The sequence below is a fragment of the Stenella coeruleoalba genome, assembly GCF_951394435.1.
Source record: "Stenella coeruleoalba genome assembly, chromosome: 2".
Classification (NCBI taxonomy): domain Eukaryota; kingdom Metazoa; phylum Chordata; class Mammalia; order Artiodactyla; family Delphinidae; genus Stenella; species Stenella coeruleoalba.
The window spans coordinates 56,362,024-56,384,512 of NC_137147.1; the positions used below are offsets into that span (position 1 = coordinate 56,362,024).

General features: G+C 34.6%; 1 long non-coding RNA gene across 1 annotated transcript in view; it reads left to right on the forward strand.

Annotated features, from left to right (window-relative positions):
* The window catches only part of LOC307182158, a 329,662-nt gene extending 320,809 nt beyond the window's left edge, over positions 1–8,853 (forward strand). Inside the window, exons 4-5 of the long non-coding RNA XR_013827137.1 lie at positions 7,277–7,388; positions 8,598–8,853. This is a non-coding gene — a long non-coding RNA (uncharacterized lncRNA). The remainder of the gene's footprint in view (positions 1–7,276; positions 7,389–8,597) is intronic.
* The last annotated feature ends 13,636 nt before the right edge of the window (positions 8,854–22,489 follow it).

Here is a 22,489-nt window from a genome sequence, read left to right on the forward strand (position 1 = left end):
TTGTTCACTGTCCCGCCAAAAAACAATTAGAAAGCTGATGAGATATATGGAACAATGGTTTTTAAACACTGGATAGCAGTCCGTGCAGAACTGTGAACTCTGAGAGAAAGATGACAATTGAGATGAGCTTAGTGACTGCCCTGCTTTTTTTCTCTTATAAACACATTGTGGACTACAATGCAAGGATGAGAATTCCAGTATGGTGGTGCTGTTGAGTTGAGGAAACAGATCAGAGCTGAAGTTGGCTGAGGGGGCTGGATGTTGTCAAACAATGTTTCCCCAAACAGGAAGCTATACAGGAAAGAGCACCAGAAATCTGCATAGCAATTCCTTTTAGTATTTACAGAATAATAAACAATGGATGCATAGCTCCATGATACATGGCAAAAAATTAACCCTTTAATAAAGCTACTTGAGGGCTTCCCTGGTGGCGCAGCGGTTGAGAGTCTGCCTGCCGATTCAGGGGACACGGGTTCGTGCCCCGGTCCAGGAAGATCCCACATGCCGCGGAGCGGCTGAGCCCGCGAGCCATGGCCGCTGAGCCTCCGCGTCCGGAGCCTGTGCTCCGCAACGGGAAAGGGCACAACAGCGAGAGGCCCACGTACCGCAAAAAATAAATAAATAAAAAATAAAAAAAATTAAAGCTACTTGAGTTCTATGCCTGCCCTAGCTTTAATCTAGGGATAGTTTAGCTCTGCTACTAAGGTGTGATCTGTGTGTGTGCTCTCCCTATTGAATGCCTCAGGAGATCAGTAAGAATTTCCACTCCTAACTAACTTTGGCTGTCTAGAGCTTATAATATCTCCATGCCCTGTTTGAGCTCTAGAAATTTTTTAGTTCACATCTCCCACATTGATATTTTTGGTTAATGATTTTGTGTCATTATTATATTTTCTTCTAAATATTAAAAAATTATGCCTTCCATATTCACTTCTTATACCCATCTTAAGCTGTATGATAAAATATATAGAGATTAAAATTCATTTTATTTCTTTATGGATAACAATTTACCCTGCAAATTTATTGAATAGTCCATCCCTTCCTCCCAATCTACAATGGATTCTCTGTCACATCAAATTTACATATATGAAAAGGTCTGGTTTAGACTGCTTAATGTTTAATGCTCTGTGCCAATACCACCTTTCCTTAGTTACCAGAACTTTATAATATCATTATATCCTATAAAGAGTTCCTCTACCAGAAACTTGCTCATTTTGAATGATTATATAATTCTGTTTTGTTTTCTTCCTACTCTTGATCCTTATATACATATGAGTCAACTTGTTAGCTCCATGAAATATCACAATGTGATTTTGATTCATATTATATTGTGTCTATGGATCAGTTTGGGGAGACTGCATATATTTATAATAAATAGGGAATATCACTCAATGCATTTAATTCTTTTTAATGTATTTAGAATTTTAATTTTTCTTTCCTAAACATCTTTCTCACCTATTGTTTGATAACAAAATATGCTTTCTGCTCCTTTTTACCAAAACTGTTTTATAAAATGTATTTCTTATTTCATTGTGTCAGCTTACATTTATCTTTTTCCTTTCTTCTTTCAGTGTGTTCTCTATATGTAGATACATTTGAGATCCAGATAAGCAGCTCTCCCATTTTAGTTAACTAAGAATATTTTTATTTTACTCTCATTTGTAATATTTATTTTATTTTCTGAGTTCAGCATTCTAGGTTGACAGCTAGATATTAGTTCACTTCATTTAAATTATATTTTTGTTGTTGAAAATTCTGTTATTTCTATTTGTCCAGTGTTATTAGGTAACCTGCTTTTGTTATTGTTGTTGTTCTGCCTGTTTTTAAGACCTTTTTCTTTCTTCGACATTTGATAATATGCATATGAATTTATATTCATTTATCCTGCTAGAAATTTTTACAAATAATTTATTTGGATTTATATCTTTCATAAGTTCTAATCATTATTTCTTTATTATGTTTTCTTCATTTTTGGTCTTCTCTACATCTAAACTTCAATTGATAGTTGTTATAACATTTAATTAATCCTCCATCTCAATCACTATTACATGTTTTCTATCTGTGTTTCACATATATTTTCCAGGTCACTAATTTTTCGTCAGCTGTATAGTCTTTGCCAGGTTTTACTTTGTTATAGTACTTATTATCTATTTTAATAGTATACATCAATGTGTATATATATGTATACATGAACATAGATGCATACTTACACATGTATATGTATTATATGCTTATATGCATATATGTATGTGTATATATATGTATATAAAACATATATAACATGCTCTGACTATATCATTTGGATCAAAGTTACATGAAGATATTATATTCTTTGCTGTAAGTTCTGCAGCACATATCACCACTCGATAAGTACTTCTTGATGACTTTATATGCACTTCTCTTTTCATATTTTGTTTTAATTAAACAATATATGTATACTCAACTAAATATAGTTTTATTAACTGATATAACCCCAAAATTATAACCCCAAAATTATAACCCAATAGGCTATTGGGTTTTTCTAAATAAAATTATATATAAAATTTACAAATATCAGATATCCTGATAGTGCTTAACTATAGAGGTTCTATCCCTAGATCATACAAATGCTCCATTTTGTAGTCAAATGGGTAAATGAATGAATACATGAATGGAACCAGCCATTTGAATTCTATGACAAGGGAGGGGCAATTACCAGAGACTAGGCCATGTTGATTGGAAAAATATCCAAATACAAATGTTTTGGGGAATAAAAACTAAAATAGTATTGTGATTGGATTATAATGTTGGCAGTTATATCAATTAATAAAACTTTGCATAATTCAGTGTTTTTATTTAATTAAAAATTATAAAACATGATGAAAATATAAGTATATATACTGATCTCATGTTGGTTGCAGAGTTATATAGAGGAGTTCTAATATAATGCCTACTCAGGAAAAAGAAATAGGAGAAAGGAAAATAGCCATTTTATTAGGGAGGCAGTCCTATTAAATGAATACATGCCCAGGAGTGTTCATGTGAGAGAAGTCAAGTTATTCCTCAATGGTTATTATTTTTAAGCTTCTTCCATAGGTTGAACATCTTTAATATTTAAAATGTAGTACTATAAAATTGTTTACATATACATTTTATATATTTGGAATATACATTTATTTGGACATATCACAGAGACGTTTACACAAAAGTAACTACAGTGTGTTTTATTAGTGACCAAAGAATTTTCAAGAGTGATTTTGACTATCCCTTATTAACCAACCTGGAATGTTAACCATTTGTATATCTCATCTTTTTGCTGTAGCAATGTTTCATAGCAAACAAACAGCATGGGAAATAAGTGGCTTAAAGGCAAAACCACTTATTTTGTGTCCATGGGTATATGAATCAGCTGCATCTCTGCTTGACTCTGCTAGGCTGTCCCGGGTTCAGTAAGATTCACCTCCAAGATGCAGGTTGGCTCTAAATGTGTGTTTAGATCCAAGCTGAAAGGGCATACCCTATCTGGGATATGAAATTCTCACACCTGTGGACAGGGGCACAAGAGAGAACTAACCAATCCATGCAAGCACAGATAAAGCCTCTCTTTGGATATGCTCATGTGTCATACCCTCTAACATTGTTTTGGCCAGAGGGAATCACATAGTCAAATGCAACACTCACAGGGTGGGAAAATAAAATACTCCCCTAGAAGTGGGTAAGAAAGATTAATATTTTCTGAATAACAAAATATACCATATTATGTAAGGACAACTCCAAAGTTGGCTAAATTTTCCTTATGAAAAAGTACCTACAATGTTCAGTTTGTGTTATACATAAAAAAGAATTAGGAAATATTATATTTCAGAAACATTTGTTTCTGTTTTCCCCAAACTTAGGCTCTTTTGATTTCAGTATTTTAATAAGATTTTGAACAGCTTTTTATAATTTCTTTGCATTGCTTTAGTTTGTGACAAAGAATATTAAACAAGTTTGTTAGAGATTTCAACATATACCATGAGTTGGTCTACTAATTAGCTTTATAGAAACAGAAGTGATGAAGTCCCACAGAAGTGTTATTTATGGAGAATCTAAATTTCTTCCAAGTGAACTTGTTTACTATTAACTGTCCTTTGCAAAAAAAAAAAAAAAGTTGCTATAGCTATATTTAATGAGAAGCATAAATCACACCTAATGGACCATGATTCAGATTACCACCAATTTATGATGCTAAAATATGCACATAGGAATCTATCTTTCTATGACTAGTTCAATTTGGGGAGAATAGCTTTAATTTTTTTAAAAAACTGCAGCAATGGAACATTGCATGTCTTTGTTTTATTTGGTTTATAAATATTGAAGTCATAAATATTGATTAAAACTAGGAAATGAAAATACAAAGGCAGGCAAGCATGTCAACCTAGAAAACCTGTCTAAACAACAACAACAAAAAAAACAATTTTGGGGACAAGGAAGATGAGGAGAGAAAAAGAAGTATGTGAATTAATGTTTTATTAATGGTATCAGTCCCCTATTTACAGAAGCTTGTGACACTGGGTCATTGGGTCGTATACTGAAGGCTAGACCAATTGGTTCCCAGATTGTTAGATCATTTTGATGCTTGCAGTCTTGAGATCTAAAATGTGAATGTCTTCAGTTTAGCAGAAGAGTACATTTTAAAATTTAAGATGAGAACATAGTTTATGCATTTCAATATTCTCCTAAATTTAGACTTTTCCTAACAAACACCATAACAATTAGAGGAATGACTAGCTTTTTCAATACTTCACCCAAAGCTAAGGTGTATGATGAGGGGCATTTCCTACTTCTTCATTCCCCTCCTTTATTCCTTACATGGCTGTGATAATTAATCTCCTACTGATAGTTACTTAGTGTTTTTCTAGCCTTTTTTTTCTTATCGTATAGGTCGTACATGCCTACCTATTTTACATATGTATTTCAGCAATGATTGTGAAAGTGTCGATTGAGTACTGAAAGCCAGATTCTTTCCTCTAGTCACTTATATTTAGAGTAACTTGTTTGTAAATAAATAGGCAATATAAAATCTGTGGGGGGCTTCTCAAGGATACCTTATTTTCTGATAAGTGACAGGTGTGAAGAGAGTGTGCATTGCTTCTGTCCCTTTCTCCTTCTTTCTTCCTGGAATAGACTTGGTTTCTGATGAGTTTGACATATTGAAACCATGATGAAACAAGTACAGGGAGAAAAACACAAGATGCTTTAAGGATGTCAGGGAAGAATAAGAGAGTCCCCAAACGGGTTAGATTGTTGAACTTCTTTGCCAACATCAAACACTGTCTATGTCCAATTATATGTGGAAAACAAAAGACTCTATTTTTAAAGGCATGATTTATCAAGTTTTCAGTTCTTTGTGTCAGAAGCACCTATACACAGTATAGAATATTTATGTAGAATAAATGTTATATAGAATTTCAATTATAAACAATATCAAGTTTTCCTTTAAAAATTATTCAAATTTACACTCTACAAACAGCAAATAAGAATGCATGTTATCCTACATCTCTATGATATTGTTACTAGTTTATGTATTCGCTAACATTTTTTAAGTGCTTAATAAATGTGGCCAGCATTGTACTAATTGTAAGAACAGGAAAATAATAAGGCTTCTGCCTTCCATGTTTCCAGTTATGTTTTTAGGTCAATTTTATTTGTTTCCTTCATTAATCCTGCAAAGTTCTTTATATTTTGTGTTTGTTCTATTGTTTAGATCAAGGGACAATATAAGAAGTTTAGAGAATAGATTCTAGAATCAGTATGCTTGGGACAGGAATCTTGTCACCTCTATAGCTATGTGATGATGGCCCATTTAACTTCCCTGAGACTCAGTTTCACCTGTAACTTGAGGATAATAAGAATACCTATTGTAAGACTTATGAGTTATACTCAGCACCTAGAACAGATACTGTCTAACATCACCAAATATTATAAGATATTCAATTTATTTTATAATTAGTTTATATGTATAAATGTTACAAATTTTGGCATATTAATTTGCATATCATTGTCTTTTAAAATTTTGTACTGCTTACAATAGCTTAACTGTAATGTTTGTAGATATTTAATCATATTATCTGAAAATGATGTTTTATATTTCTTTCTCATATTTATACTATTCTTTGTTATCTAATGGAGTTAATTAGAATTTCCAGAACAATATTTATTATAATTATTATGTTAGAAGGCTTTCTATTTGAAATATAAAATTGCTGTTTCCTAACTATGATATTTTTATCCACCTTGGCATCTATTTTCTATCTCTCTCATGATTTCGTAGTAATGTTTTTGCATAGTTTTCATACCTTTAACAATTTGTTCATTATATCAAATTAATTCCTTATTTAATTTGTAATTAAATTTATTCTTTGAATTATTGATTCAAATCAAATTATTTACTGTATTGAAGAAGTCTTTGAAAAAAGGTGTACCTAGTCCTTCTAAATGTGTAGTAATAGTGTGTGGGCCATATTCTTCCCTCTGACCTCTGTTTAATAAGGCCTATGTATTGGTACCAGGTGAGTAGAACAATTCCCTCTATATCATCTATTGCCATTAATAGTACTGCATAACCAAGACTTTTCTCTTGATCCAGTAAGCTAGGCTGAACTTATTCAGATGGTAGTCACAGTGTTCTAAGAGAGAAGGCTGAAGCTCTGTTTCAAGGGGCTGGGAATTAGACACCTTTTCATGGGAGGAACTACACATGAAGGTACATGGATACAAAGATTATTTTCTACAAATTGTCTATTACACTCTCTCTTACTCCTGAGGAGTCATAGTAAATCTCATTTTGCAATGAGGTTTTTTGTTTTGTTTTTCTTATTTCCTCATATATAACCTAAAGTATTTGAATCACATAATTACCAAATAATTAGATGAAATTGACAATAATTTGGCAGGTTTTCATTTAAACACTACTACTTGTTTGATATGTAAATGTTGGTGTGTGTTTTGCCATGTTTGAAACTCATTACTACATTACTAGTTCTTGGGCAGTTCAACACCTGAATGCCTATGTCACTTTACTTGGATTAATTGTGTAGCAGCTAAATACCTTGCCTCCCTCCTGGTATATGTAAGATTGTAAAGACTGTACCCAGCTGGGTCCCAAAAGGAGGCCAATAAAATTCACATTTGGTTGTTCCATATAATGTAGGAACACTTTTTCTTTTCTAAGCAACTGGATAGTAACCATATATTAGAATTCTTAAGAGAAACAGAACATATATATACATAAAACATACCTTTTTTCTATTGTAAGGAATTGTCTCAAGTGGTTATGGAGGCTGAAAAGCTGAGATGTCCCAAGATATGCAGTTGGCAAGGTGAAGACCCAGAAGAACTGATGGCGTAAGTTCCAGTCTAAGTCCAAAGTACGTGTCAACAGCGGAAGTTCCAATATGAGTCTGAGTCAAAAGGCAGGAGAAGACCAATGTCCCACCTCAAAGACAATTAGGAAGAGAAAGTAAACTCTCCCTTACTCAGCTTTTTATTCTACTCAGGTCTCCAATGATTAGATGAGGCCTGTCCACATTGGGGAGGGCAATCTGTTGTGCTCTACTGACTCCAATGTTAATTTATCCAGAAATACCTTCACAGATACATCCAGAATAATTTTTAACCAAATATCTGGATACCCTGTGGCACAGTCAAGTTGACACATAAAATTAACTATCATAAACCATTATTTTTTGATTACACATAGATAGTAGAAATAACTGTTCCTATCTCTGCATTATTAAATCCTTCCTGGGATATCAAGAAGCCATATTATCCAACAATTACTTTTGACTACCCTTGTTCCCTCACCTCTCCCCACTACACTGGGCTGCACTCTCCCTTCCTCTCTACTAGGTGTTTGGAAGATGATTAGCAGCAGTAAAATTGGTTTAGATTTTATTCATATTCCAAGAAATTGAATTTGTGTCTCTTTAAGGCATATGCATTTAAAGAAAAAATAACCTATTTTATCTGCACCTTTGATACTAAAAATAAATATAATCAATCATTCTTAATCACAAAAATACTTTTATCTTTAGTGTACCCACTTACTTAGGAACTTGAACTGAAAAATTTCCTAAAGATTTTCAAGAATTAAGAGTAGATATGAAGAGTAATACCTAGGAACAAACTATAAGTGACTACCCACAAACAGAAATGGCTGATTATAAAAATCACAGAACAAAAAGTGTTATGAATTATATAGTCCTGAACTAGGTGTGTATGTGTAAGCACATGCAGGAAGGGGAGTTCATACACCAAAACTCCAAAACAAAATTAGAAACATGGAAGAAAAATATATATTTATTAGAAAACAAACAAAAGCCTTTCTTGGTAGTAAGAGGAATCACTTAATGTGTACAGGTCAGGTAGTTACCAGTGCATTGTTTTCAATAAAATTGAAGATGACTTTTAATCTAGTTAGTTATCCATGGAGATATTGTTACAACAAATTCTGATGATAAATTACCTTGTGAGTTGTTTTGTTTTTTGGCATATAAATCAGAAGGTTAAAGTATTCAGTGACTTTGCTGTAGAAAAATTATTTCCATGTAATTTTTTTTTTTTTTTTGGCTGCACAGCTTGTGGGATCTTAGTTCCCTGACCAGGGATTGAACCCGTGCCCCTGCAGTGGACGCACAGAGTCTTAACCACTGGACCACCCGGGAAGTCCCTCCATGTAATTATTTTTATGAAAATGTTTTTCAGTGATTACTCATTATAGCATTCAGAAATTATCATCCAAATACATAAACTGATGAAAATAATACAAAACATCCATTTCATTAAGTTGAGCATTCCAATAAACATAAACTTTATATATTTGCAAATTATCTAAATGCGTTCTATTTATAATGTGTTGATCAATTTCTTGCTATTTATAAAGATTACTAAAGTCAGAAAAATTTTTAAAAATTAGACTTAAGAGCACAATATAAGTACAGAAGATGTTAATGCATATGCATGTTTTTGTTGTAGAGAAATAAGAGGACATAGTCAGACTTTAAGAAATATACATCACACTAAAACAAAACTTGCATTGTAAAAGTAGAAATATCAACCCAAAGAGGAAAGGAAGGTAGTCTTACATTGGTCTAAGTAAATGATTTGCAAACTCCAGTTTAGCCATAATCTTGCTCTTCAAGTAGTATATAATAGAAGACTTGGGGTGGGGGGGTGGGAAGATTAAGTGTGGCTGTGCTAATTGAAAGGGAATGGGACAAATATCTAATATCCAGGAGAATTCCTGAGACTGTAAATCACAGATTTGAACGTACTATATTTGATGATATCTATATACCTTTCCAAGTATGACTATTTTATGAAACGTAATTAAAATACTGTCTTTAAATGGTGGCATTCACACATTTTGTCTTCAAAGTATTTATAATTCAGTTTTATAAAGTTGTATTTCTGTACTGATTATAATTTCTGTACTGATTAAATTCTGTTAAAATTTTATAAGTATTTTCATCTATAAACAGTTTAAATAATGTAGAAGTGTAACATATGAAATAGAGTCACCATCCCATGCTGATCTTCATATTTATTTTCTCCTCAGGAATTCATACTGTTACAGTTTTGCATATATCTTTCTCTATTTTAATATTATAAATGTATAATGTATATAAATATTTTTAAAGTTTTAAATGTATACTTAACATAAAGGTAAAGCAAAATGCCTCTCTTTCAAAATATAGGGTAATGTGAAACAATGTTCTGGGGGGACAAGATGGTGGAGCAGAAGGACCTTGAACTCATCTCCTCCCACGAGAACACCAAAATCACAACTAACTAACTAACTGCTGAACAACCATTGATTAAAAGACTGAAATCTACCAAAAAAGATATTCTACATCCAAAGACAAAGAAGAAACCACAATGAGACAGTAGAATGGGTGCGCTTGTGAAATTATCAGACTCCATACCCCTGGGTGACCAACCCACAAACAGGAGAATAATTATATCACAGAAGTTCTCCATGGGGAGTGAGAGCTCTGAGCCCCATATCAGGCTCCCTAGCCTGGGGGGGTCTGGCATCAAGAGGAGGAGCCCCCAGAGCATTTGGCTTTGAAGGCCAGCAGGACTTGATCACAGGAGCTCCACAGGACTGGGGGAAACAGAGACTCCACTCTTGGAGAGTACACACAAGGTCTCCTATGTACCAGGACTCAGGACAAAAGCAGTCACAATAAAGGATGATAGGCCAGACCTACCTGCTTGTCTTGGAGGGTCTCCAGGGCAGGCAGGGGGTTGTGTAGCTGTCTGGGGACATAAAATCTGGTGGTGAACATATACAGGAGTATTCATCTGAAGGCTGACATCTTGCTTGGGTCATTATCACCAAGACCTGGCCCCACCCAATAGCCTGTAGGCTCCAGTGCTAGGATACCTCAGGCCAAACAACAAATGGGCTGAAAACAGCCCCACCCATCATCAGACACACTACCTAAAAACTTCCTGAACCCACAGTCACCTCTAGACATGCCCCTAGACATGGCCCTGGCTCACCAGAGGGGCCAGGACCCAGCTCTACTCACCAGTGGACAGGCAATGGCCCCTCCCACTAGGAAGCCTGCACAAGATTCTAGAACAGCCTCATCCACCAGGGGGCAGACACCAGAAGCAAAGAAAGCTAAAATCCCACAGCCTGTGGAACTGAGTCAGAACCTACCCTAGGGCCAGCTGATCCCTGGCCCTTAGGTGATGAGAGGAGAGTATAGTGCTGGGACACATAGGATATCCCTACAGAGGGCCACTTCTCCAAGGTCGAGAAGTATAACTAACCTTCCATGTACATAAAAATACAAATAGAAATTTAGACAAAATGAAACAGCAGAGGAATATGTTCCAGATGAAGGAATAAGATAAAACACCAGAAGAACTAAGTGACATGGAGATAGGCAGTCTACCCAAGAGTTTAGAGTAATGATTGAAAGATGATCCAAGAACTTGGGAAAATAATGGATGAACAGAACAAAAAGTTAAAAGTTTTTAATAAAGTGTTAGGAAATATAAAGAACAACCAAACAGAGTTGAAAAATACACTAACTGAAATGAAATTAAGGGGCTTTTGGGACAATGTCAAACACACCAACATTCACATTATAGGGGTCCCAGAATGAGAAGAGAGAGAGAAAGGGCCTGAGAAAATGTTTTAAGAGATAATAGCTGAAAACTTCCCTTAACATGGGAAAGGAAACAGCCAAGTCCAGGAAGAGCAGAAAATCCCATACAGGATTAACCCAAGGAGAAACATGCCAAGACACATAGTAATCAAATTGAAAAAAAATAAAGATAAAAAGAAAATATTAAAAAACAATGAAGGAAAAGCAACAAATAACAAACATACAAGGGAACCCCCATAAAGTTATCAGCTAATTTTTCAGCAGAAACTCTACAGGCCAGAGGGAGTGGCATGATATATTTAAAGTGATGAAAAGAAAAAACCTACAGACAAGAATACTCTAACCAGCAAGGTTCTTGTTCAGATTTGAAGGAAAAATCAAAAGCTTTACAGGCAAGCAAAAGCTAAAAGAATTTAGCACCACTAAACCAGCTTTACAACAAATGCTAAAGGGACTTCTCTGGGTGGAAAATAAAAAGCTACAAATGAAACAAGAAAATTATGAAATGAGAAAGCTCACTGTTAAAGGTAAACATATAGTAAAGGAAGGGAGGCAGCCACACACAAATGTATCTAAAGCAGTAATCATGAGAGGAGGAGGGTACAAACACAGGATAACTGGAATGCATTTGAAATTAAGAGATCAGCAACTCAAAATAACCATGTATATATATAGACTGCTATATCAAAACATCATGGTAACTGCAAACCAAAAATCTGTAAGAGACATACACACAAAAAAGTAAAAGGGATCCAAACACAACAGTAATAAAAGTCAAAAAATCACACAAAAAGAGAACAAACAATGAAAGGAAGAAAAAAGACCTAAAAAAAAACAAATCCAAAACAATTGACAAAGTTGCAGTAAAAAATTACATATCTATAATTACCTTATGTGTAAACAGATTAAATGCTCCAACCAAAAGACATAGACTGGCTGAATGGATACAGAAACAAGACCTGTATATATGCTGTCTACAAGAGATCCACAACAGATCTAGAGACACATACAAACTGAACTGAGGGGATGGATAAAAGTTATTCCATGCAAATGAACATCAAAAGAAAGCTTGAGTAGCAATACTTATATCAGACAAAATAGACTATAAATAATGTTAAGAGAGAGAAAGAAGGACATTGCATAATGATCAATGGATCAATCCAGGAAGAATATATAAAAGTTGTAATATATATGTACCCAATACAGGAGCACCTCAATATATAAGGCAAATACTAACAGCCATAAAGGGAGAAATTGACAGTAACACAATAATAGTGGGGGACTTTTGCACCCTACTTACATCAATGGACAGATTATTCAGACAGAAAATCAATAAGTAAACACAGGCCTTAAATGACAATAAGACCAGATGGACATAATTGATATTTATAGAGCAGTCCACCTGAAAGCAGCAGAATACACATTCTTTTCAAGTGCACATGGAACATTCTCCAGGATAGATCACATGCTGGGCCACAAAGCAAGCCTCCGTAAATTTAAGAAAATTAAATCATATAAAACATCTTTTCTGACCACAACATTATGAGATTAGAAATCAACTACAAGAAACAAATGGCAAAAAACACAAACATATGGAGGCTAAACAATATGCTACTAAACAACCAATGGATCACTGACAAAATCAAAGAGGAAATCAAAAATACCTAGAGACAAATGGAAATGAAAATATGATGATCTAAAACCTATGTGATGCAGAAAAGAAGCTCTAAGAGAGAAGTTTATAATGATATACGATTACCTCAGGAAACCAGAAAAATCTCAAACAAACAACCTAACATTATACCTAAAGAAAGAACAAACAAAGCCAAAAATTAGTAGAAGGAAAGAAATCATAAAGATGAGAGCAGAAATAAATGAAATAGAGACTAAAAAACAATAGAAAAGATTAAAAAACAAAACTAAAAGCTTTCTTCAAAAAGATAAAGTGAATAAAATTGATAAACTTTTAGCCAGGCTTATCAAGAAAAAAAAGGGAGAGGGCCCAAATCAATAACATTAAAAATGAAAAAGGAGAAGTTACAACCAACACCATAGAAATACAAAGGATCATAAGAGAGTACAAAAAGCAACTATACACCAGTAAAATGGACAACCTAGAAGAAATAGACAAATTCTTAGAAAGGTACAGTCTCCCAAGACTGAACCAGGGTGAAATAGAAAAAATGAACAGACTAATTACAAGTACTGAAATTGAATCTGTGATTTAAAAAGTCCCAACAGGGCTTCCCTGGTGGCGCAGTGGTTGAGAGTCTGCCTGCCAATGCAGGGGACATGAGTTTGTGCCCCAGTCCGGGAAAATCCCACGTGCCACGGAGCAGCTGGGCCAGTGAGCCATGGCCGCTGAGCCTGCGCGTCCGGAGCCTGTGCTCCACAACGGGAGAGGCCACAACAATGAGAAGCCCGCATACCACAAACAAAGAAACAAACCAAAAAATGTCCCCACAAACAAAAATTCAGGACTAAATGGCTTAACAGGAGAATTCTATCAAACATTTAGAGAAAAGTTAACACCTATCCTTTTGAAACTATTCCAAAAGTTTGCAGAGGTAGGAACACTCCCAAACTCATTCTATGAGACAGCCATCACCCTGATGCCAAAACTAGAAAAAGATACCACAAAAAAAGAAAATTACAGGCCAATATCACTTATGAACATAGATGTAGAAATCCTCAATAAAACACTAGCAAACCAAATCCAAGAATACATTGAAAGGATCATACACCATGATCAACTGAGATTTACCTCAGGGATGCAAGGATTTTTATATATCCACAAATCAATCAGTGTGATACACCACATTAACAAATTGAAGAATAAAAACGATATAATCATCTCAGTTGATGCAGAAAAAACTTTAGATAAAATTCAACATCCATTCATGATAAAAACTCTCCAGAAAGTGGGCATAGAGGGAACCTACCTCAACACAATAAAGGCCATATATGACAAACCCACAGCTAACATTACACTCAATGGTGGAAAGCTGAAAGCTTTTCCCCTAGGATCAGGAACAAGACAAGGATGTCCACTCTTGCCACTTTTATTCAACATAGTATTGGCATTCCTAGCCATGGCAATCAGAGAAGAAACATAAATAAAAGGAATAGAATTGGAAATGGAGAAGTAAAACCATTACTGTCTGTAGGTGACATGATACTGTACATAGAAAATCCTAAAGATGCTACCAGAAAATGACTAGAGGTCATCAATGAATCTGGTAAAGTTGCAGGACACAAAATTAGTATACAGAAATCTGTTGGATTTCTATACACTAACAACAAACTATCAGAAAGAGAAATTAAGGGAACATTTCCATTTAACATTGCATCAAAAAGAGTAAAATACCTAGGAATAAACCTACCTAAGGAGGCAAAAGACCTGGACTCAGAAAACTATGAGACACTGATGAAAGAAATTGCTGTTGACACAAACAGATGGAAAGATATACTAGATTCTTAGATTGGAAGATTCAGTATTGTTAAAATGACCACACTACCCAAGGCAATCTACATATTCATTGCAGTTCCTATCAAGTTACTAACAGCATTTTAAACAGAATAAAATTGTTTCAACTTGTATGGAAAAACAAAAGACCCCATACAGCCAAAATAATCTTGAAAAAGAAAAATGGAGCTGGATGAATCAGGCTATATGGCTTCAAGCTATACTACAAAGCTACAGTAATTAAAACAGTATGGTACTGGCACAAAAACAGAACTATAGATCAATGGAACAGGATAGAAAGGCCAGAAATAAACCCATGCACCTATGGTCAGTTAATCTATGACAAAGGAGGCAAGTCTATACAATTGAGAAAAGACAGTCTCTTCAAAAAGTGATGCTAGGAAAACTGCAAAGCTACGTGTAAAAGAATGAAATTAGAACATTCTCTAACACCAGACACAAAAATAAACTCAAAATAGATTAAAGACCTAAATATAAAACCAGATACTATAAAAGTCTTAGAGGAAAACACAGGCAGAACACTCTTTGACATAAATAGTAGCAATATTTTTTGTATCTGTCTCATAGAGTAATGGAAATAAAAACAAAAATAAACGTGACCTAATTAAACTTAAAAGCTTTTGCACAGCAAAGGAAATCATAAACAAAATAGAAAGACAACTTACAGAATGGGAGAAAATATTTGCAAATGATGCAACTGATGAGGGATTAAACTCCAAAATATACCAAAAGCTCATGCAGCTCAATGTCAAAAAAACCCAAAAATCCTAATCAAAAAATGGGCAGAAAGTCTAAATAGACATTTCTTCAAAGAAGAGATACAGATGGCCAAAAGGCACATTAAGAGGCTCAACACTGCTAATTATTAGAGAAATGCAAATCATTACTAAAGTGAGGTAATTTACATCAAAAATTCTGCAAATAATCAATGTTGGAGAGGGTGTGGAGAAAAGGGAACCCTCCTACACTGTAGGTGAGAATGTAAATTGGTAAAGCCACTATGGAGTTTCTTTAAAAAAATAAAAATAGAGCTACTGTATGATCCTGCAATCCCCATCCTGAGCACATACTTGGAGAAAACCATAATTTGAAAAGATACATGCACTCCAGTGTTTATAGTAGCACTTTTTACAATAGCGAAGACATGGAAACAATCTATGTGTCTATCGACAGATGAATGGATAAAGAACATGTGGTATGTGTACACAGTGGAATATTACTCAGCCAGAAAAAGAATGAAATAATGCTATTTGCAGCCACATGGATGGACCTAGAGATGATCATACTAAATGTGGTAAGGTAGACAGAGAAAGATAAATATCATATGATATCACTTATATGTGGAATCTCAAAAAAAGATACAAATGAACTATTTACAAAACAGAAACAGACTCAGACATAGAAAACAAACTTATGGTTAGCAAAGCTGAAAGGCGGGGGGGTGGGTAAATTAGGAATTTGGAATTAAAATATACACACTGCTATATATACAATAGATGACCAACAAGGACCTACTGTATAGCACAGGGAACTATATTCAATATCTTGTAATAACCCATAATGGAAGAGAATATAAAAAAATAATATATATGCTTATATATATACATATAGCAATCACTTTGTTGTACATCTGAAACTAACAAAACATTGTAAAAGACTCTATTTCAATAAAAAAAAGAAATTTAGAAAATAATGTTCTGGGCTTACAAGAGAAACAGAAGACTTAGCGTCAGTAATAAAGAAAGCATTGAATACCAGAATCCTGAGCATGTAAGCTAATGCTGCAGCAACTCTGAGGATGTGAGAGGAGGGAGTTAATCCAAAATTTTTAAAACACATGCAAGGATAGGAGATGAATACATTATCCTCAGAAGGCAAAAAGTTGAAACTGAGACTCTTACACAAATACAGCTGCTGTATAGAAAACTCCATATTTCTATTTCATCTGTACACACTTAGTCCAAAGTCCCATAGTTTTCCATTTTTAAGCAAATTTGTAGAGGTCCCAAGAGTAGACAACATTTTTATCATAGTTGGTTAATCATGTTAACTAAATGGATATATATATCACATATAGTATATTTACTAAATATATATATTTTATATAATGGAATATATATGTTATACATACATAATCCATTATATAAAACCAAAATTTCTGCAAGAAGAAATAAGAAATTTGAATGGTCATATATTTAAATAAAGTAAATCATTATTAAAGTCCTTGTGTCAGAAATCTCAATATCTTCAAAGTCAACTCTTTAAAAGATTAAACAAAAATATCAATCTTATAATTATCTCTTACAGAAGTGAAAAACAAGTATATTTCGCAAATTGTATTTTGAGACCAGAATTGCAATGGTAGTAAAAGTTCTTTTCATAAGACAAAGAAATTATAGCCCAATCTCCCTCATATATTTAGCAAAATAATTGAATTAGTAAAGAATAGAAAACATTTTTATTTATAGGTGATATGATTATATGTATAGAAAATTCAAGCAAATTTATTGAAAAAATTAGGATTAGCAAATTTAACATTGTTACTAAAGGAAATATATTGATAAAACAATAATTGTAATTTGAGACTGCCAATAAAAATTAAACAAATGATAAATGATGTCAATAACCTCAAATATCTATGGATCAGATTAAGATGTCAGAGTAAGAAGACATGGAGCTTACCTCCCCACCCCCTCCAACAAACACAACCATAATACATCTATATGTGGAATAATTCTCATGGAAAATTAACTGGAAACTGTCAGAACACCTATATAAAAAAAGCTACATGAAAGATTTCCATGTAACAGAATAGGAAGGAAAAAGGCATAGGGTTGGAATGTCCACCCCTGGGAGGGATCCAAAAGGAAGAGAATGTCCACACAAGCAGACTCTTGTCCTGAGGAGGGAGTGGGTTGAGCCACAGACTGGTCATCCCAGTCCTGGGATCCTATGCAGAGGAGACAAGCCTCCCTGGCTGCTGGGAGAACTTCTGGGATAGATAGAAGGGCTAGAGAAGCTTACATTCTACTCATGATGATTGCACAAGTGCTGGCTTGCAACAAACAGGGCTGAGAGAGCTCTGCACTGGTAGATACCACCTCACTGCACTCCCCAATCCAAGTGGGGAAACACCCTTGCCCCACTCACTCCACACCACAGCTTGGGGCTAGATCTGAAGCATACAAGGCCTGGAGGAAAGACTGATCTAGGGATGCAGAGGTGGCCCAGGGGCCTGTGATGTGGTCTGGGTGGGGCAGTAGCCATCTCAGCACTTATTCAGGCAGCCCCTTGGGAAACACCGTGATCATCAGGTGGCAGTCCATCTCCCAGCTGAGCAAGTGCACTGGCCCACTCCATACCACAGCTTTGTGCTGGATCTGGAGTGGACAGGTTCTGATAGAAGAATACTGTAGAGGCAGTCCAGATCTCTGGTGTCAGTGTAGCTCCATCAATTTCTGTAACCACAATGCTCCAATCCACAGCTCCATCCTAGCAAAGGCTCCAGCCCAGCTCATTCCATGTCATAACCTTTCCCTAGATCTAGGATGACCACAACAGGGAAAGGGACACAACCTTGTGTTGCATCTAAGCTGAGTTGTGGATGGCTACACAGGTAGCAAGTTGGACCTCTATGAACAGACAGACCTCACTTGCTACAGGACTCCCCTTCCTTTGGATAGGGCATGCACTCAAAGGGAATGGAGCCTGATTGAATCCAATCCTCAGGGCCTCTACTCCAACAACTGAGGAGCAAACATGGACCCTAACAGGGTGGGAACAGCCACAGAGCAGAGAGGATGTCCCGCCTCACACCCTGAACAGATTTTAGCTCCCCCAACACTAACTACACCTCCTATAAAAGTGATAGGGGCCAGAACACCCTGAGAAAAGACATGGCTGGCATCCCCATCAAAACCAGCCCAAGCACCAAAGACATTGGACAGTCTACACAGAGATGCTCCCACAAAATAATAAAAAAAAAAACCCTTCAAGACCACCATAGCTAGCTGTTACTCCTGGATTCATAGAACCAGAGACAGTAAGTAAAATGAAAAGAGGAACGATTCCCAGTTAAAAGAGCAAGAGAAATAACCTGAAAGAATAAATAGTGAAACATAGATCACCAGTCAACCAGCCCGAGTTCAAAAAGATGGTAATAAAAATTCTAACTGAATTAAAAAAGATTATTGATATAAACACAGATCACTGTAGCAAGGAACTAACAATTATAAAGAAGACCCAATCAAAAATAGATAATTCAATTTCTGAGATAAAAAGCAATCTAGAAGCAATGACTAACTGACTAAATGACACAGAAGAACAAATAAGTGATCCAAATGATAGAATGATGGAAAGCACTCAATCAGAACAGTAGACAAAAAGACAAAAAAAAGGCAACAAATAAGATGTATGGAATATTATAAAACATGCAAACCTATTTATAGGGGTTCCAGAATAAGAGAGAGAGAGAGAAGGGGATCAAAAATATATATGAGGCAATTGGAGCTGAAAATTTCCCAGACTTGAAGTAAACAGATATCCAGGTATAGGAAGCACAGAGGGCCCCAAACAAGATGAATTCAAACACATATCATAATGAATTCACACATATCATAATTAAAATGGCAAAAGTTAAATAGAGGATTCTAAAGGCAGCAAGAGAAAAATAGAGTCAGTTACAAGGGAACACAAGTAAGACTAACTGGTTTCTCTGCAGAAACTTTGCAGGCCAGAAGGGAGTGGCATAATATATTCAAAGCCCTGAAAAGGAAAAACCTGCAATCTAGGAGACTCTACCTAACAAGAATATCATTTAGAATAGAAGGAGAAATAAAGGATTTCTCAGACAAAAAACAAACAAACAAACAAAAACAACTAAAAGAATTCAGCAATACTAAACCTACCCTAAAAGAAATATTTAAAGGTCTTCTCTAAATGGAAAAGAATCTACAGTCTACAGGAAATGGAAAAATGGCAATAGGAAAGGCAAGTATAAAAAATGACTGAAGATCACTTAAACCAGTACATAGATTTTAAAAATCAAAAAAATATATATAACTAAAATAAACAGTAAAAGGATAAGCTTGAAGATGTAAAGTACAATAGGATATCAAAATCACAAAATGTGGTGGGGGTGGGAGGGACATAGATCTCTTAGAATGTGTTTGAACTTAAATGACTATCACAGTTTAAAGCAAGTAGATATAGTTATGGGTCAACACACATAAACTCCATGGTAACTGCAAATCAAAAAAATACAATAGATATACAAACACCAAAAAGAAAGGAACTCAAGTATACTACAAAAGGAAACCAAACAAAAAGAAAAACAGAAAGAAATCAACAAAGAACTATAAAAACAACTAGAAAACAAGGAATAAAATGGCAGTAAGTATATAACTATCAATAATTACCTTAAATGTCAATGGAATGCAAGATGCAGTTATATGCCAACAAATTGGACAACTTAAATAGACAAATTTCTAGAAACATACAACTTGCCAAGACTGAGTCAAGAAGAAACAGACAATATGAGCAGACCATCACTAGAAGTGAAACAGAATCTATAATAAAAATTAAAAACCCTACAAACTAAAGTCTAGAACTGGATGGCTTCACAGGGAAATTCTACCAAATATATAAAGAAATTATATACCTATCCTTCTCAAACTCCTCCAAAATTCGAAGAGGAGGGAATGCTCCCCAATTCATTCTATGAGGCCATCATTACCCTGATACAAAACCCAACAAGGACACAGCAAAAAAAGAAAATTACAGGGCAATATATCTGATAAATATAGATATAAAAATCCTCAAGAAACTATTATCAAACCAAATTCAACAATATATAAAAAGGATCATACACCATGATCAAGTGGGATTTATTCCTCTGTCACAAGGATGGTTTAACATACACAAGTCAATCAATGTGACACACCACATTAACAAAAGAAAAACCAAAGACCAAATGATCATCACAAAAACTGCAGAAAAATCATTTGACAAATTTCAACATCCATTCATGATAAAACTTTCAGCCAAGTGGGTACAGAAAGAACTTCTCTCAACATTTATGTTAAATCTATAGGCAACATAATACTCAACACTGAAAAACTGAAAGCCTTCCTGTTAAATTCAGGAGCAAGACAAGGATGCCCACTCTCACCACATCTATTTAACGTAATATTGGAAGTCCTAGACACAGCAATCAGACAAGAAAAAGAAATAAAAGATATCAAATCAGAAGAGAAGAGGTAAAACTGTCACTATTTGCAGATGATATGATACTCTATATAGAGAATCCTAAGGTCTTCACACAAAACTATTAGAATAAATGAATTCAGCAAGGTTGCAGGATATGAGATGAATATACAGAAGTCTGTTGCATTTCTATACACTAATAATGAAATATCAGAAAGAGAAAGTAAATAATCCCATTTAAAATTGCATCAAAAATGAAATAAAATACTTAATAATAAACTTAAAAAAGATAAAAGACTAGTATGCTAAAAACTGTGAATCTGCATTCATAAAATGAAGATTCTGATTCTGTAAGTTTGGAGTGGGGCATAGAATCTGCATTTCTACCATGCTCCTGAGTGATACCAGTGCTTCAGATCCATGAATCACATTTTGAACAACAATGCTTTAGAGCTCATTTCTTTCACCAAGATGTGACAACTCCATATTGTGAATTTATTTATCCTATTTTTCTGACAGTAGTGTTTTGTGGGAGTTTTGCTCAATTTACCTATGGAACTCATTGATAGTATTATGTTGGAGATTTCTTTTGTCAGTTCCTAAAAAATTAAAAATAAAATGTTTTTCACTATCTCAGGTAATTTTTCTTCCTGTACTCACTTGTACATGGAATGCCCTGTCCATTTGTATTTTTTGCAAGCTAATTGGTCTCAGATAAGAATCACCTGACTCTTCAGCTTGCACTGGGCAAAGGTGAACTTTACAGCTGTCACTGATTTAAACCCAATAAATCCTTGGTGAGAAATAAGACAAGATCAAAATCTTTCCCTTAAACTAAATGCCTCATCAGATGAAGAAATAACAATATCCATCCTTCCAGAACTGGGGGATCAAAAGGTCAAAAACAGAGGTTTCACATTTTGTATACTAGAGTAGAATGGTTGAAACGTGTTCAGAAAGATATTTGATTTATCCAACTGGAAGGACAAAAAAAAAGACCACAGAGAATTATCCTTTCAGTAAGTCCTGATAGGAGCTATTACAAATAATTCACATATTTAAGAAAATCTCTATAAAGATAAGGTTTTGAGAAATACAAAGGTACCACCGTTGTGATGTAGTTGGCATATTATACCATTTTCCTAACTTAATATTCCATCTTCCTGACTTAATATCTTGCCTCTAGCTTGATTATTCTGACTCGTGCAATTTCCTGTGACCTAAGGAGCAAAGTGAGGCTTATTTTCTGTTCCCCATCTCCATGTGAATTATCTTAGAGAAAATAAACAAAATGAATATCAACCTTCAAGGAGAGAAACATTTTACTGAAATTGCTATGCCACCTTTTGTGGTTCCTAGAACATGGAGCTTGGCTCCACAATTTAACACTCACTGAAAACTAAAAAGTAGCTGCAATTTTATTTCAATTAGAGGTCTGTATCTTTTTATCTATTCTGGAAATTCTAGTCAGATTATTATAACATTTGCACTTTGTGGATGGTCTCCAGTTTACTGCCCATTAAGGACTATTATGATAAATTTATTGATTACATGCTGTTAAGCATTTAAATGCTCTGTTGTGCAGAGTAATATATCAGAAAAATTGAGGAAAAAAATCATTTTTGACCTATAAATATGTGGAATCATAAGGACA